Consider the following 17424-nt stretch of genomic DNA (forward strand, 5'->3'; position numbering starts at 1 on the left):
CCAAAATTAAAACTAAGAATTTAAAATTTACTAAGAAAAGGAAAACAATCTCAGTTGGAGAACGATGAAATAAAGAAAATGTCATAAGGTAAAATTCGGATCCAATCAAAATCAATGGCAAAAGTTTGCTCATTTAAGGCGACAGAACCACCCCACAATTCCTTCCCTCCATGTCCCTGGCAGAGTCCAAAGGCAGGACAGGCACTCAGAGGATTCACTGAGATCTGCTCACATTTAACCCTGACAGTTACAGTGATTTTTCATTCTTCAATTTAAATATTTCCTTCTTTTTCTACCGATATCAACCAAATAATTTACGTCTCCCTCAGGACTCTGTACAAGCCAAGTGGGAAAGTTCAGCTTTTTCTGTCTGCATCGGTCCTTTAAAGTGATTTTTGATATTTTAATGAAAAACTCCCTCCCCAAGTTAATTTCTGGATGAGGGTTTGGCTCTCACATGAAAGGAGCAGCTCGGTGCACCCAATAAGGGTCCGTGTCATCCTCACAGAGAAATTTTGGACAAGGAACAGAAAATCTTTCTGATGTACCATGAATCTTCAAAAGCAGATCACAAAGGAAATTCTTTTGAAACTGTAAATTCCCAGGTACCACAAAAGAACAATGTGCATTTTCTCAGCTTGTCTGTGGGCAAAATAAAAGCTTTTTATGAAACAATAAATTCTCAAGACAATTCTTACACACCGGTTTGCAGCACAGAAAATACCAGAATGTGAGAATATGCACATCCTTGGCACTGGGCACTGAGGGATTCTCAAGAGACTCCACCAGGTTTTCCAGCAATGATAAATAAATGGGATTTTTTATATGTTTCTCTATGTATGTGTATCAAGAGCACACCCACCCACAAGTGCTCTCTCCGTGCAGAAAAGCAGGACTGCTTAAAAAAAAAAAAAAAAAAAAAAAAAAAAGAAGCTGTTTTTTCTTTCTGACAAACGGGCATGAAATAAGAGGCCGACATCTGCCTCTGCAGGTCATTGCAGTCAGGCTGCTGCGTGTCACAATTCCAACTGCTCCATCCATCAATGGCAGCCCAAAAATTAACGCAGCCTGGAAACTCTGCAGCAAGACAGTAACAGCCCAATTGAAAGGCTGACCTTCGCAGAGCGCCGGGCTAAGATGGAAAAATTATTTCATGCCCTGTACCAAAGCCAGCACCACAGTTCACAGGGATTTGCAGTTAATTTTTTTAGTTAGAAAATCTGGTTTGCTGGTGAACGGCAGGGAAACTGCAATACCAGATAAGGAAACTGTTAGAAAGGCTTTTAATTTCAAAGGCATTATCAATTACATCCACAGAGATGCACTTCCGTGCCGTTCAGGATTTTAATTTCTCTGAATTACTGATTAATATATTTTTTTAAAACATAACCTACTCAGTGTTATAAACAACACTATTTTCTCAGTGATTGATTGGGTAAAAACTATAGTTGATTAGCCTGAAGAATTTGATTGAAACAGGCTGCAATTTTTGCCAAATACGCACTTTCAGGTCCAATTAAACCAACGAGACAATCTGTTTTAAAATAAATCCTCCAAGTTGCTGTACTGAGCTCTTTTACCCAGGAGTCAATCACAGAAGTTATTTAATAACCAGAGACAAACAGGTCAGCCCTGGGCCTTTACCCTCCCAGGCTCTACCCCGGACCACGGCAGGGATTAATCCTCTGTTAAATCACCTGCTAACACCCTGTTAATTGCTCCATAAGCTAATTGAACTGGAAGCTTAATAACACACAAATAGCAGAAATACCATATAGCTTAAAACTTCAAGTAGTTCAATAAAATTGAACCAATTAAAAAGAAAATTCAAATAATCCAATAAAATTGCCAGATCACATTTTAAATGTGCATCCCAAACTTTAGAAAGTAATTTATTTTTCCCAGCCCTTTCTCTGGAGATCACTGAAATAGCTTACTGAGCGTTTTCTTCCCTTATAGAGTTTTTCTAATGTTACAAAATATTTTCCTTCTTACACAGGTAGGTAGTTCTGCAACAGCATCAAAGACACCAAGAAATCTGGATGATGTCATTAAATACTAGGACAGAACAGAGAGCCTCAGTGTCCGAGTTTGTCAAAACAATGATACACGTATATTTTGTTTTATACAAAACAGAAACAAGTACTATCCTGTTTAGACTGAAATATATTTAATGGCAAACACAGCCCCCAGAGTAGGCACAGAGCTAATTTCTTTCGCCATAGTACAATGATACAGAAGAATTCCAGGATTTTGAACGACAACAAGCACCCAGATTTTAGCTCTGATGAGATGACAATTTTGGTTGACAGTGTTGGGAAGGACAGAATGAAAACTGCTCCCTTACTTTTTAGTACAATAGAAGATTTCATTAAGCCATTTGCACAATAATGTGCAGAGGCAGAAGGGATGCAGAGCTTTGGCCAGAGCAGCTGGGGCTGCCCCTGGTCCCTGGCAGTGCCCCAGGCCTGGCTGGGAGCCCCTGGCACAGGGGAGGGTCCCTGCCATGGGATGGGATTCAGGGTCCTTCCCACCCAACCCACTCTGCGGTTCTGTGACAACGAGCTCATTGGCAAATCCAAAATGTGCTGGCCTGGGAAGTGGAAGAAACTCCAGCACAAAGATTTCCTCTGCAAAGTCTGAGTGGTGAGGGGAGAAGAGCTCTCCTGGAAACAGCAGCAGGAGCTGAACCAGCACAGCATGGGCTATTTAAACACAGAGTTAAGGCTCATACAGAATTAACAGGGCTCATTTTAATGGCACACACGAGCCAGGATGCCAGGTTAGATGGTTTCACACTCCTTCCAATCTATAATCAATGAAAGAATCCATCCTGTGAAGGAGCTGGTGGCCAGAGCTCACTGCCAGTGCTGCTCCCTGTTCCTGAGCAGGGACGAGCCCCTCCAGAGAACAGAGGGGCTGCTGAGCTCACTGCAGAGCTCAGCACCAAACAGCGGCAGAGCTGCTGCACGCTCTGAGAAACTGCACAGTTCAAGGTACTCCAGGCCATCTGATTAGCAGTTACTTTCCACATTCTCTCTTCAGCTGAAAATTATTGGTTTAAGCATTAAAAAAACCCTAAGAAATTAAAAACCAGTTGTTTTGTGCAAGACTTTTAACAATTTACAGTGACTATGCAGACCTGAGAAAACCTTCTACTTTAATAATTATGATTGTTTACAGTAGTAACAACCATATGGTGTTCCTTATACTACTCTAGAATATTATTCTTCAAATAAACTGTGTAATTATAACACACTGGAAAAACTCTGCCATTATCTCATTTCCATTAGACTAATGGAAATTATTTACTCTTTTTTTTTGTTTCCCACAGAATTCATGCACATGATGAACTATTTTTAACTAGTCTTGAGACTTAATAATTTACACTCAGTTCCCAGATTTCTTGCCAATGAATTTGACTTAATGAATTCCAGCAATTTTGAGGGGAAAATGTTTTTAACGATCATTACACCAAGGGAAGGTATGTGGAACATCCCCTGCTTCTTTTGAAGTGACAAAAGCTGCAGTCAGTGTCCTTTAAAGGAGACTCTCCAGACTTGAATGTAACTGAGTAGGATATTCTAAAGCAAGGTTTCCTAGCTTATCACACCTGAGGGACCCTGGGGAGCCCCCCAGTCCCAGACCAGGAACAGCCCCCCATTTGCTGTGCAGCAGGGCAGTAACCCAGGGCACAGGCAGGGAGCAGGGGCTCAGGGACACCTGCAGGAGGGGTTCTTCTGTTGTGCTGCACGTTATTGCAGACACAAACAGGAATGCTTTCATTCCAGGGAGAGCAGCAGAGCCCGTCTGGCTCTCCCTCCCCGTCACACACACACTAACCTAAGTTTATATGCACCTTCAGTAATAATTACAGCTACATACACTAAATGTTAGCAGTATTGTGACTAGAAACAGGGTTACAGATTATTTTTCTTTTAATCGGAAGTTTGGAGATTGGGTGGGGGAACAAGGGAGGCTGGTTTGCACTCAGTATCAGATGGGAGAATTCCTGGGCTGCATTATGGTGAAGAGCAGTGACAGCTCCCAAGTGCAGCAGAGACAGAGAAGTGCAAAGACCCAGAGGAGCAGACAGGGAAATGCAGGAGAGCTGCCCTGGCACAGCCCCTCCATGGCTGGGTGCGGGCTGCCCCTCAGCCATGGCCCTGGGTCAGCACCAGAGCGGGGTGCCAGGGGCACCAGGGCAGCAGGACAGAGCTCCTGGGCTGTGCCAGGGCCACAGCAGGGCCCTGCTGCCCCACTGGGTGGGCACTGCCCATGGCCAGAGCAGAGCCCTGCTGCCCTGGATGGGTGGGTGGGCACTGCCCATGGCCAGAGCAGGGCCCTGCTGCCCTGGATGGGTGGGCACTGCCCATGAGCAGAGCAGGGCCCTGCTGCCCTGGGGGTGGGCACTGCCCAGGCGGCCCCAGCGTGGCCGTGGGGCTGTGCCAGCAGCCAGGCCGTGGTGCCACCTGCAAACCCACCCTGTGCACTCTGAAACATTGCAGTGTTTGATTGTTCCCCTTGACAGAGAGCAGGGCTCCACTGAAAGCTCATTTAATAAAAATAATGCAATGCAAATGAACCTGAATCAGAAAAATTAGATTGATGGAAGTAGCTCGGTCGCTGTAATTACACAAGGTGTATTATTTCTTAAATTCTCTTTGCATTAAACATATACCATACATTTATCAAACATAATTAGCAGTTTAGGTGACAAGGATTTGATTTTTCTCCTGCAACAAAAAAATCCTTCTACGTGGGTATATACATCTGAAACAGAATATGAACGTTTCCACACTATCATCGTTTGCTCCTCAAAGAGCATCAAAATCAAAGAATCAGAGGGCAAACACTGTGTGGACTTACAAACAGGAGATGAGGAAGATGGCCAGGTCAGCCTTCTGTAGATTTCATGAGCATAACACAAAATTAAATCAGTCTCAGCTTTTAAGGCTGTTAGTCAAATAAATCATATTTGAAATCAAAATAATTGACGACACCCCGGATTTCCCTTCTAATCAACCTTTACTTTTTTCAATCATCTAAATAAATTGATGACAAAACAGCAAGATAAACAGAAGCTGCAAAAGAAAGTTGACAAAGTTGGATTTCCAACACAACTAAGATAATCAAGTTTTTCCCTCTCTCAGTGTTTCTTGGGGATTTTGGACGAATGGGGGGCTTTGTTTAGGTTTTGGGTAGTCTGGGGTATTTTTTAAACAGCTTCACAGAAAATAACTGCATCAAAATAATGGCAGAAAGCACTTTCAGTTTTTTCTCTTCAAATCCCCATGGACTACGTGGGGACCTCAAGTCAAAAACCTTCACTTTAGAACAATAAATAAATAAACCTGCTAAACCCTTCCCAAGGCTGGTCAACTGTAGCATAAGTAATGCAAGAGGCTGAGAGATGCCAGATAAATTTGATTACTATAAAAGATGGGAATATGTTTCTTTCCTCAGAGAATTCACAAAAAGGGGTCAAAAACAAAGCAGCACTGAAAGCCAACAACTTCATTTCTCCAGCAACTCAAGGCGAAAATACAATACAATTCCACGGGAACGTTTTATCACATCGGTGCAGACACCTCCTAATCTTCTGTTTCTGAAAAAGGGAAACAGCAAAGATAGAGTCCAGGCAAAATGGGGCTCTTCTTTCTTTTCTGGAAAAGGCACTCTGATTAGTATATCAATTTAGCAAAGAGTTCAAGAACTGTTTTCCTCTTTCACCTGCTACCAGTGTCATAGAGGCTCTAACACATTTCAGTTGGAAAAAAAAAGTAATCTTACACTTCTTGTTATTCTTCCAATTTGTCAGATTCCCAAATCATTTATCTCAAATGCATTCAGGAGCACCATGAGGAGAAACGACCCATCGTCCTTTCCTTGTTAAAGGAAAACAAAGTCCTGCCTCAGTGTTAATTGTTCCAGCCCTGAGTAATGGTGAGATCCCGAGATCCCCTGCCCTGTTCCCTGACTAGGAGACAGTCCTGATTTCACATTTTCCCTCTGGAAATAGATGAGCTGCTGTTACCACGGCACCAGTATTTTGCAAACCTCTCTGGAATTACTTTTTCCTTCTCGGGTCTGAGAGTGGCCCTTGATTTTTTCACATTGTGTTGGTGGCACAGCCGTACCTCAGTCAGCTCCTGGCCCCTCCTCCCAGAAACAACTGCCTTTCCAGCCAGCAGAAAAGCCATTCTTACTTGAATCTATTCAATTTCACCTTATTTTCATCACTTCCTCAAAGTCATCCAGTTCTTCCTATTTAACATCCCAAACTCCTGCTCCATTAACAGCATTTCCTAGCACTGGTTCTTCAGCCCACTTCCAGTAAACCACAGGTAACTTATACAGAACAGTTACAAATAATATGTAGTAAAGAAGGTTGATCTTTGAAGAACAAGTAACTTCCAGACAGCCTGATAAATTCACTTTTGTCACACAAACTTCTTGCACAACATATCTTACAAGCAATCTGCTGCAAAAAGCATTTTCCACAGGCTGACAGCACCAGCCGCCCTGCAGGACTCAAGAAAGAACAGCTTGCAGCACTTTTTTGTGGGTATATTCTTCAGAGACTAAGATCCACACCCAAATTTGGTAAAACCTGTTCAGATTCAGTATTAAATGCTTCGCAGTAATCAGAGTCCTTTACTGTGTCAAACAATTTCAGTTGAAACAAAAAATTACTATCTGGTTTATTCATGCTATGGCTTCTTATTTTATCATGGTCTACTACATAATTGCTCTGCAAACATCATCTAACTCCTTATTTCCTTTTTTCCATGATGTATGCAATCCAAACCCCTCCATTTCAAGTAAAGCAAAGTCTAATTAATATTTGTAATAACACATACAAAAATACTACCTACAGTAAATGATCATAAAGGTAACACCTTCATTTTCAACTTCAAGGCCAGAAGATGCCCATGGCCAGGAAGGAGGAGCTGTTTGCTCAGAAGAACCAAGCACGAAACACCTCAGCAAAGATCCCCAAGGCAGAGGCCTCCCCCCCCTCAAGCCCCCTGGCAGGACCCCAGACAGGCTGGAAGCAGCCAGGGCCGGGGCTGGGCTCCTGGAGCACACCTGGGCACAGGGAGAGCACACCTGGGCACAGGGAGAGCACACCTGGGCACACCTGGGCACACTTGGGGACAGGGAGGAGCTGTCAGGGCACACCTGGGCACAGCTGGGCACACCTGGGGACAGGGAGAGCACACCTGGGCACAGCTGGGCACAGGGAGGAGCTGTGAGAGCACACCTGGGCACAACTGGGCACACCTGGGCACAGGGAGGAGCTGTCAGGGCACACCTGGGCACAGGGAGAGCACAGCTGGGCACAGCTGGGCACACCTGGGCACAGGGAGGAGCTGTGAGGGCACACCTGGGCACAGCTGGGCACAGGGAGGAGCTGTCAGGGCACACCTGGGCACAGCTGGGCACACCTGGGCACAGGGAGGAGCTGTGAGAGCACACCTGGGCACAGCTGGGCACAGGGAGGAGCTGTCAGAGCACACCTGGGCACAGCTGGGCACAGCTGGGCACACCTGGGCACAGGGAGGAGCTGTGAGGGCACACCTGGGCACAGCTGGGCACAGCTGGGCACAGGGAGGAGCTGGGGCGCTGTCAGAGCACAGCCAGCACCAGGAACCCAGGGCTTTCTTCACCACTTCCCTGCCTCTGCACTTCTGCTCTGACAGGACAGCTCACCAGCAGGGAAATTCAGCTGCACGATCAGTCAGGCAGTTCAGAAGCCCCATATACTGAATGAAGGAAACAATACTGAGGAGCTAAGAAAAGGGCAACTCCGGCTATCATGGCAACAAACAGATCAGCTGCTGGCTTTAAAAGCCATCTATATACTGCTCTCTTATCCTTTTTCTTTCTGACCACTCAAAAGCTTGCTTGCATCAGCACAGCACAACAGCAGAGTGGAGGGAAGTCTGTGCTTTTAGAGAGCAGAAGCACAACGTGAATGTGACAAAAAAACCCAACCCAAAAACAAACAAACAAACAAACAAAAGAGAGAGAAAAAAGCACCAAAGCAGGATTCATGAAAGTGTTCTCAATTTCTTCAGACATTGTGTTGTCCTTTCTAAAGAACCTGATGGCATAATATAAAAACTATTTCTCTTCCACTATTGTTTTCAATAAAAACATTAAAAATCCTGACCATCAGCAATTTAAAAACACAACAAAATCCTCTGATAAGAGACTTAAATATGCAAAGACTACCAAGAAAGGGTGCTGAAAGGGCACTTCTAGAACATCTACAAAACTAAAATGCAAAAGTATGTGCAGTCACCTGTGCACACATTCCTTAAACTCTCACAACTCCACTTGCAGCCTGGCCAGGTGTATCAAACTCCATTGCCAGGAAATGCAGATGTTTGACTAAGCAGGGTGATGCTGCTCTGGATCCCCGAGTGTCTGTTAGAACTGAAACCACCTTCATTCTGCCTGCAGGAGCCACAGCATGAGATGCAGGAGGACACTGTGCCGGAACCAGAGCCTGTTCTGTCTCACTGCTGCCCTGCAGCTCCTGCTGGGTCTCAGCCACACAAACCCATCCTTCCCCAGACCCTGCACTCCTGGCCTTTCAGCTCTTACTCCACTCCAGCTCCTAAACCCACTGCACCTCTCAAACAAACCACTGGGCTCCTGATCTTCAATCCCATCCTTCAAGTTTTAAGATTCTCACTTTAGGACAGTTCAAAGCATCCTCACCAGCACCCTCACACCCACGTGGCATTCTGTAAAGTAGTGCTGCTCAGGCTCAGAAACCCACACAAACCTAGGAAACTGCCTCAGGATATGTATTGATGCACCATCTTGAAAGTTTTTTCTAATGAATTTTATTGCTGTGAAAGACTTCTGCCTTTCCAAAGCAGAAGAGTTTTATAAAAAAAAATTAAAAGTTGGCATTTCTGAAATACTATTAGAAAAACTTGAACAACCTGGTCTAGGGGAAGGTGTTCCCATGGCAGGGGGTGGAACGAGATGATTTTTGAGGTTCCTCCCAAGCCAAAGCACCCTGTGAGTCTCTGAAATAGGCTCTGCAGCAGCGATTTCACAGACATCAATGGCTCTGCTCGCCCTGTGCATCAGACAGGAATTTTTCATTTCATACATCATTTAAAACTCACTGCAGTGATTCCACAAACCTGTCTACAAGCACCTTCTTCTCTCCCAGCCCCCTCCAATTCAGGGCATTTTGGCCAAAAGTGAACACACAAGCAGACTGCCATACCTCTGACAACAGAGAAGCAAAGCAGCACTTAACACCAGATAACGAAGAGAAAGGTCTCGTTCTCTCAAATAATACTGCATCTTCTATTTGAATACTTCAAAATAAAATTACACTGACTCCACCATCAGCCAACTTACCCCAAACATCCCCCAGCGAGCAACTAGCATTAGCACACAGGCATTTCAGTATTTTTAAACACAGATTTGCATTTATATCACATTTTCAGAAATCCCTCTCCCAGGACACTGTAAGAGTGTGGACAAAACCTTCTCTTCCCAAAACCACTTGTTCAGACCTCTGTATTCTGGAGCCATTCACACAGACAGATCATTGACTGCGGCAGCTGCCCAGATAAAATAATAAGATCACAATTATTGCTACATTTATTCATTCTGGAATAGGCCTTCAATGCTCAAATATAGAGATAAGTTCTGAAAATACAGAATGCCATAATCTACATGCAAAGACTTCAACTCACACTGCAGCCACAATTCACAAATCTCCAGACTAAGAGCTGAAAATCAGACAGCTTTCACCTAAAACTCAGTGTGGAAATCCAGAGAGAGAGGGTTACTCACCATTTCTGAAGGACTTCTGGACTGTAGCATCTATCACAGGACACTCACTGCCCGGGTGTTAGTTCAGTAATTCCTCTTCTTGTTCAGGATAAATCCAGAAAGTAGCTGGCACAAAGAAATGGAAAACACACATTTAGCTGGGGTTGGAAGTGAACAAACAGAATTTTGTCTTGTCCACATGACTAACAAAAAATCTTCCATAACATCCTTCTTTTCAGTCAACACCAAAACATTTCTGTAAGCACTGGGAAAAAAACTTTGATTTAAAGTAAATTAAAAGACAAGGTACATTGATTACCTGAATATTCCTAATACTTTTAACATGCTGCAACACATGTGAGTTTCAAAACGTGGTAAGTCCTAGCACTCAAATGTTCTTGAGCCAGGAGAATGTCTGTGCGTAGCACAGCATGGGAACACAAGGAATGTTATAAAATCTAAGACCACTCAATGACAGTTTCTGGAAAGCTTCCCAAATTACTTGTCCCCACTAACCACCCACACAATGAGAGATTCTACTAACCAGGAATAACCACAACGGGTTCTCTAGCTGCATTTGGGCAGGCAGCGCATGAGGGTGCGAAGGCAGTGTGCGAAGGTGCCAGGGCAGTGCAGGGAGGTGCCAGGGCAGCGTGCGAGGGTGCCAGGGCAGCGCAGGGAGGTGCCAGGGCAGTGCATGAGGGTGCCAGGGCAGTGTGGGAAGATGCCAGGGCAGTGCGGGAAGGTGCCAGGGCAGCGTGCGAGGGTGCCAGGGCAGCGCAGCGTGTGAGGGTGCCAGGGCAGTGTGTGAGGGTGCCAGGGCAGCGTGTGAGGGTGCCAGCCTGTGTTCCCAGCCCAGGACCTGCAGAGGCAGAGCCCGGCCAGGGCAGAGAGCCCCGAGGGCGCCTCCAGCCCTGCTGAGGCAGAACAGGGAGCAGCCTCTGCTGCACAATCCCTGCACAGCTCCCTCAGGCTCTGCTGCACCCTCAGCCACAGGCTCCCCACCCTTGCACACCACAAAGTAAAGATCCATAGCTCTAAACTGTTCCACTTCATCATGAACTTCTCAACTCACCAATCAATACAGTATTGAGCAATAAACAACAAGCCAGAAATATTCTTGAACAGTAAACCAAGCCCACCCTTTTTCAGAATTGTGAATTGTGCAGCTCACACGTTTTCCAACATAAGTTCAGGAAATAAAAATCTCATTAAAGCTTTAGCCAAAATTTCTAATTCATCAAAGGACCATGTTTTGAATACCAATGAATTTCATGAAAAAGAAGCGCTTTTTTGTCTTGTCTGCATGTCTGTAAAATCTCTCTCAGGTTACAAAACCAAATCTGATGACACTGAAAAGTCTTTCAGGAACAAAGACAGACGAGTAAAACAACCACCAGATCTCTTTAATTCCATGCAAAAGTGTCAACAGCAAAATCACTGCATCTCTGCCATAGCAGAATATTAAATAGTTCATTAATATCCATTTTCCCTTCTTCTCTTTTCAGAGGCTACTAAAATTGTTTCTGTTTGATTTTACACGAGTGAAACTCCTCCCAAATGAAACAGGTACAAGGATCTTGAAAGAACACTCAAGTGCACATCACTCAAGCCCTTGGCAGGCCCTATCTCTGCGAAACAACAATAGCATCCCACTAATAACAATGACTTGCTTAACTATTCATTTTGGTAAATAATGGAACTGAAAATTATCTAGTGATGGATTTACACTTTTACAATGCATCTCGGGGATGAAAATGAATAGGGACAGAGAAATTATGTGTGTTACAATGGCTGACACCACAACTTGAGATCCAGCCTCGCTCCACAGAACAACACCAGCTGAAAATGTGTCACTGCAGTTTGGGGCATTTTACCTTTGTCTAGTTCTACTGTGAGACATCCTATCTATATTATTTGTATTACAGAAGCGCTTACAGATGCCAATTAAAACCCAACACAGCTGCAGTAGGCAGAAATAGTATGAAAACTACAATAGGTGTCACAGCCATTTTAATTCCAACCACAATAAATCGCCCATTGCTCAGATATGCCTTCTTTTATCAGTTACCGCAGAATTTAACACACTATATGTTATGAGGGAGCACTAACAGAATGGCCTAGGCAGCCTTTCTTGTTTAAAAATCATACTAATATTTCCAGTGGAGGCCCAGAGGGAGAAAGCCTGGTGACACAAGGCTCACTCTCCATCACCTCCTCGAGAAGCACATGGAACTCCAAGACCATGTGGACCATCAGGTGCAAAACCAGAACATTTGGAGGCAGGAAGCTGACAAAGGCAACAACTCTTCTGGAAGCGTTTCTAAATGAGAAACGCTAAGTTTCTCTTTAAAAAGTTAGAGATTACTTTGTGTTTAAGTTAACAAATGGCAAGTGTTTACCTGTGACTATTAGTTCTCTCCTAGGGAGTTTATTATAAACAGTATTTCAAACACAGGACTTTAAGAGACAATGTATAAATATTTTAAATGGTAAAATATAGGTGCTGGCTTTTTTTTGTACTATGTCCAGAAAATTTGCACAAACACATCAAATTCTCCACCTAGGGAATTTACTTTATTGTTAAGTTTGCATTTAAAACAAATGTACATGACCTATTTTGGGGCTAATATAACTAAAAGGAGCCTATTTGTTGTTTATTATTTATAGAAGATTCACTTCAGATTAGGCCTCTTGCGGACGTGTGTATCTGTGTGGCATCACAAAGCATCTCCAGATCTCCCCAGCACTAAAACACACGAGGAAATGACAAGTTAGGATGTATCCAGTACACAGAGTGTTTTATAAAAGCCAAGATTAAAAGCTGGTTTTTCCCTCCTCAGAAAGGCCACATGAAAGAGCTGCTACCCTGGGTAATGCATTGACCTTCTGGGGCTGATAATGACAAGTTCAAGTTCCTGGAGTTGGGCAAGATGTGGAACTAAAGTAAGTGCACTCAAGCAACGAGTCCATCTGCTCTGTTAGAATCCCACTCACAAACCAGCCCGTGCAAAGAAAGAGGAAAACAGTTTAATTTCTTTTATTTATATAACCCAGGAGTTTTTCTACACCATCAGCATGGCTCAAAACTGCTTTCTTAGAGGCTTCAATCTAAGGCACTGATTGTTTCTTTCCATTTTAATAGAAAACTTGAAATTATTTCATATAAAAGGTGTCAAATTTATGAAAACAGAGATGCAAAATTGCCACTCATGTCTAAAATTTTGCATTTTCAGCTTTTTCTTGTAAACAGAAAAAGAGTAAAACACAGTAAAATCATATCTATTCTGTAAGAGAGAAAACACCTCTTTTAAAGCTTCTAGAAAATCAGAAATGCATTTTTATACAACAACTAAGGAAACCCAGAGCTGACCCAAAGGCGCTGCTGTGGCAGTCATTGGTGCTGTGGTTCTGTGGGTCGCAGTGCCTGGAGCTCTGGGGGCAGAGTGAAACCAAAACTCGCCCAGGACGCTGCAGCCCCTGCACGCTGGCACTGCTAAGGGCGCACCACAGCATGTGCTGCTGCTTCCCACACGCAACTCACTGCGTGGTAGCACATGCTGCAGTTTCAAATATTTATATTTCAAATTACACAGAGATATTACAACCTTTACATCTTTGTTTAAGTTATTTAAGACAAAAAAATAAAGGCTAAAACAAATGCTATGACTCCAGTTGGTGTAAATCAACATGTACATCATCAGGTTTTAATCATCAGCTCATGCCAAATGGTTTACATTGAAAGATTCCTGCCAGGACAGGCTGTGAGCGCAAAGGGAATAAAATCGTTCCAAAATAAATTCCCTTTTAAATTTTGCTCTAAAACAGTATTTCTAATTTCTTTCTCCTCACCCTCAATTCAATCTCATCTCAGAAACATTAATTTATTTAGAAAGAGAAATTAATCACAGGCATCTCTGAAGTCCTGGGTGATTCCAGTCCAGTCAATTTTTGCAGATTTTTGCCTCTCCTTAGAAAATACAGTGGTATTAAATACAAAACCCCACACATTGAAAGAACACCAACACTTCTGGAACAAGATCTCGAGCTGAAGTTAAGAAATTGCTATAATTAAACTTGTCCAGGAAGACAGATTAAGGTCAAATATGTCTATTAATTTTGGGTATCCAGTCTAAGCCACCTTAGACTTGATGTTTTTCCTTTGAAGCAGAGCGTTTCCCAGCATTTAACTGGTTGCTGACTGGTTTCCCCGGGCTGTTTTCCAGCCCCAGGCGGCAGAGCGGGCCCGGGCAGGAGCGCTGCGGTCCTTGGGGCGCTCCCGGCACGGCTGTTCCCGGGCGCAGCCCCGGCCCGGCTGCCCGCGGCATTCCCTCCCTGCTCCATCCCGCAGCATTCCCTCCCTGCTCCATCCCGCAGCATTCATTCACTCCCTGCTCCATCCCGCAGCATTCCCTCCCTGCTCCATCCCGCAGCATTCATTCACTCCCTGCTCCATCCCGCAGCATTCCCTCGCTGCTCCATCCCGCAGCATTCCCTCCCTGCTCCATCCCGCAGCATTCCCTCCCTGCTCCATCCCGCAGCAGCCCCTGCTCCATCCCGCAGCATTCCCTCCCTGCTCCATCCCGCAGCATTCACTCCCTGCTCCATCCCGCAGCATTCCCTCCCTGCTCCATCCCGCAGCATTCACTCCCTGCTCCATCCCGCAGCATTCCCTCGCTGCTCCATCCCGCAGCATTCCCTCCCTGCTCCATCCCGCAGCATTCCCTCCCTGCTCCATCCCGCAGCATTCACTCCCTGCTCCATCCCGCAGCAGCCCCTGCTCCTCCCGCAGCCCCAGCACGCCGTGGTTCTCTCCCCGGCCCCCCTCGCGGGGCTCTGAGAGCGCCAGGCCCCGACAGCGGCACCGGAACGGCCTCGGCTGGCGGCGACAGCCAAGGGAGTCAAATTCAGTCACAGGCAATGGTCTGGATGGGTCTCAAAGCACACTCCATCCCATCCCATGCCATGGCAGGGACACCTAGCACTGCCCCAGGCTGCTCCAGCCCCAGCGTCCAGCCTGGCCTTGGGCACTGCCAGGGATGCTCTGGGCACCTGCGCCAGGGCCTGCCCACCCTGCCAGGGAAGGATCCCTTTCCTCTCTCCCATCCATCCCTGCAGGCCCCGCGAGCAGGGACACGAGGCTGCGGAGCCACGAGCGCTGAAGGGACAGCGGCAGCTCCCGGCGGAGGGGCCCGGCCGGGCCGCGCTCAGCGCTGAGCCGGGGAACGACCCCGCACAGCGCAGTGTCCCTGAGAGGGCAGCGACCCCTGTGCGGGCAGGGACCCCTGTGCGGGCAGTGACCCCTGTGCGGGCAGGGACCCCCGTGCCGGCAGGGACCCCCGTGCTGCTCTGTCCCGGGGCTGGGCAGGGACCCCCGTGCCGGGCAGGGACCCCCGTGCCGCTCCGTCCCGCCCCGGTGCCGCGCTCGGGGCCGTGGGGACGCCCCGCTCTCCTCTGGTTCTCATCGCGACCTTCTCGCTTTGAACAAAGGCGCCGCTCCCGCATCCCGCGCCCCACACAAAGGAGCCAAACGCGGCACCGCCACCGAGGGCAGCCAGGGGTTAAAAACCGAGCTCGCAAACAAATGTTTCCATAATCAACACTTACCGCAAGCAATGCTCACAAAACTACAAGAAAAAGAATAATTTTCTGCAAATAGCACAAAAAACGTTTTCTTCTTCAGGGTAAAATATCCCTTTTTTCAAGTATGTCTTAACCTTTTCTATTTCAGGTTAGCTTGGAAAATAGAAAGGGCTACCTTGAGTTTTATTTTTAATTTGACGCATTAAAAAATGAAACACCCCTCTGAAAATCCTAGAGCCTGTGGCATAACTTCTTCATTTAGATAAATTCTAAAGTAGCTGTTATTTACCCAGAAACCAAAGAACAATCTGTGTTATTAAGATTGTTTTCTAATGCATAACATTATTTGTTAACATTCCTAAATGTTCATTATAGGAACACACAGCCTTTAAAAAGCTGATTGTTTTTTCATTAAATTTGGATACTTGGGAGGATTCTGTGCGCCAGTTAAATAAACAGCTATCTGGCTAATTTTCAAGTGAATGTTTCAAATCCAAATAGTATCAATCGGGACAAAGGCAGGTGCTCCCTGTCTCAGCCCCTCGGGGAGCCCACCCTTCCCCTGCTGGACCTGCAGGGAGCTCCTGAGTTCTCAGCAACTCTCTCAGAGGGAAAGCAAAAGAATTTTGTTGGTTCAGAATCTTTCCTTCTTTTGAAGTTCCATATCCAGTATTTTTAAGTCACACCCTCCTTCTCCCATCTTTCTGTGACATAGAAAATGTCACACTTTGTCCAGACACAATTTCAACAATTTCATTGATATCAGAGGGTGCTTATTAGGACATTTATTTCAATCAGATACTTATCTGCATTCAAAGTTACTGCAAAAAAATTAAGTACCAGAAGATTAATACAGTGCCTTAATCTGAGCATAGTAAACTAGTAAACTCCAGGAGCTGATCTTGAAACTCATGCTCTGAGTTTACCTGTTGACTTTCTATTCTACAACCATACACAAAAATCAAAAAAAAAAAAAAGGATATTTTTACAGCCTGAGCCAGACTGTTCCTACCATTTGTAAGAACAACTGCTGAGTTTACACAAGAAAATAGTATTTAAAAACAATGTCTGAGCCTACATCCCTTCCTTAAAGTAATTTTTAATGCAAATGAGTCCTTCCTGACCGAGATGTGGTTTAAGCCAAGCCAGAGCTGCTGGCCACCGTGCAAACCAGTCCAGCAGAGTTTCACCGCCAGAGGAGATCGGGTCAGAGATGGCTCCTGGTGTCAGATCAGTCACTGACTGCCTCAATTACCTTTGGCAAACCATTTAACCTTTCTGTATTAATGGTTTCCTGCCAGTAGAATAGTTCTTCATCATGGTCAGGAGGAGTTTAGCCCATTAATTAATAAAAATAACTATAAAAATACTCTTTTTTTAAATCCAATAGCTATCTGTTCTGCAGAATAATGCTGAAACTCCAAACTCCTTTGCACATTAGGTAGAAATGAGCTATTTGTAGGTAAGTGGGTGCTATTTCAGAGCAGATTTTCAGCATCCACACTCTAATGGCTTCACAAATTATGAAGAACAAGGCTCGGGGTTTTCTTGCAGCTCATGACTAACAACAACAACAACAACAACCAGCAGTTTGTCCCGAACTAACAACCTGCATGGTTTAGAGCACCTCCCTGAGTTTTAATGAGCTAAATGAGTTCAAAAGGTATCTGTTGTGCAAATGGCCTTGTTTCAGTCCAAACCAGCTTTGGTGCCTGGGAACAGCCCTGGCAGAGGAGCCTGGCAGGGCAGCAGGGACAGCTCGCGGCTCCGCTGCAGCGTCCTGCCAGGGACCGCTGCAATACAGCCTGCTCCAGAATCATTTTTCTTTTTATTATTTCATTAAGTTGTATCTCACTAAAGTTCCTCCTAGGATCTCTCTACAGCACCAAATTTTTCATTGAGAAAACTATAAATCATAGGTCTAAATTACAATTTAATTATAAACGCCTTCCCTTCTAATGCTGCCTGGGACCTTTTACCCTCCTACATAATTCTAAAAAATGACCCCTGTCATAATTTCCTTCACTA

The 17424-nt window shown here is 45.1% G+C and overlaps 1 protein-coding gene across 3 annotated transcripts in view; it reads right to left on the reverse strand.

Moving 5' to 3' along the window:
• ZFHX3 (zinc finger homeobox 3) overlaps positions 1-17424 on the reverse strand; it is a 376930-nt gene that overhangs the window by 294862 nt on the left and 64644 nt on the right. For all 3 annotated transcript variants that reach the window (XM_074550648.1, XM_074550646.1, XM_074550642.1), the window contains exon 2: positions 9835-9939. The gene's annotated coding sequence lies outside the window, so the exon portion shown is untranslated. The remainder of the gene's footprint in view (positions 1-9834; positions 9940-17424) is intronic.

The sequence above is a fragment of the Zonotrichia albicollis genome, chromosome 13 (assembly GCF_047830755.1).
Source record: "Zonotrichia albicollis isolate bZonAlb1 chromosome 13, bZonAlb1.hap1, whole genome shotgun sequence".
Classification (NCBI taxonomy): domain Eukaryota; kingdom Metazoa; phylum Chordata; class Aves; order Passeriformes; family Passerellidae; genus Zonotrichia; species Zonotrichia albicollis.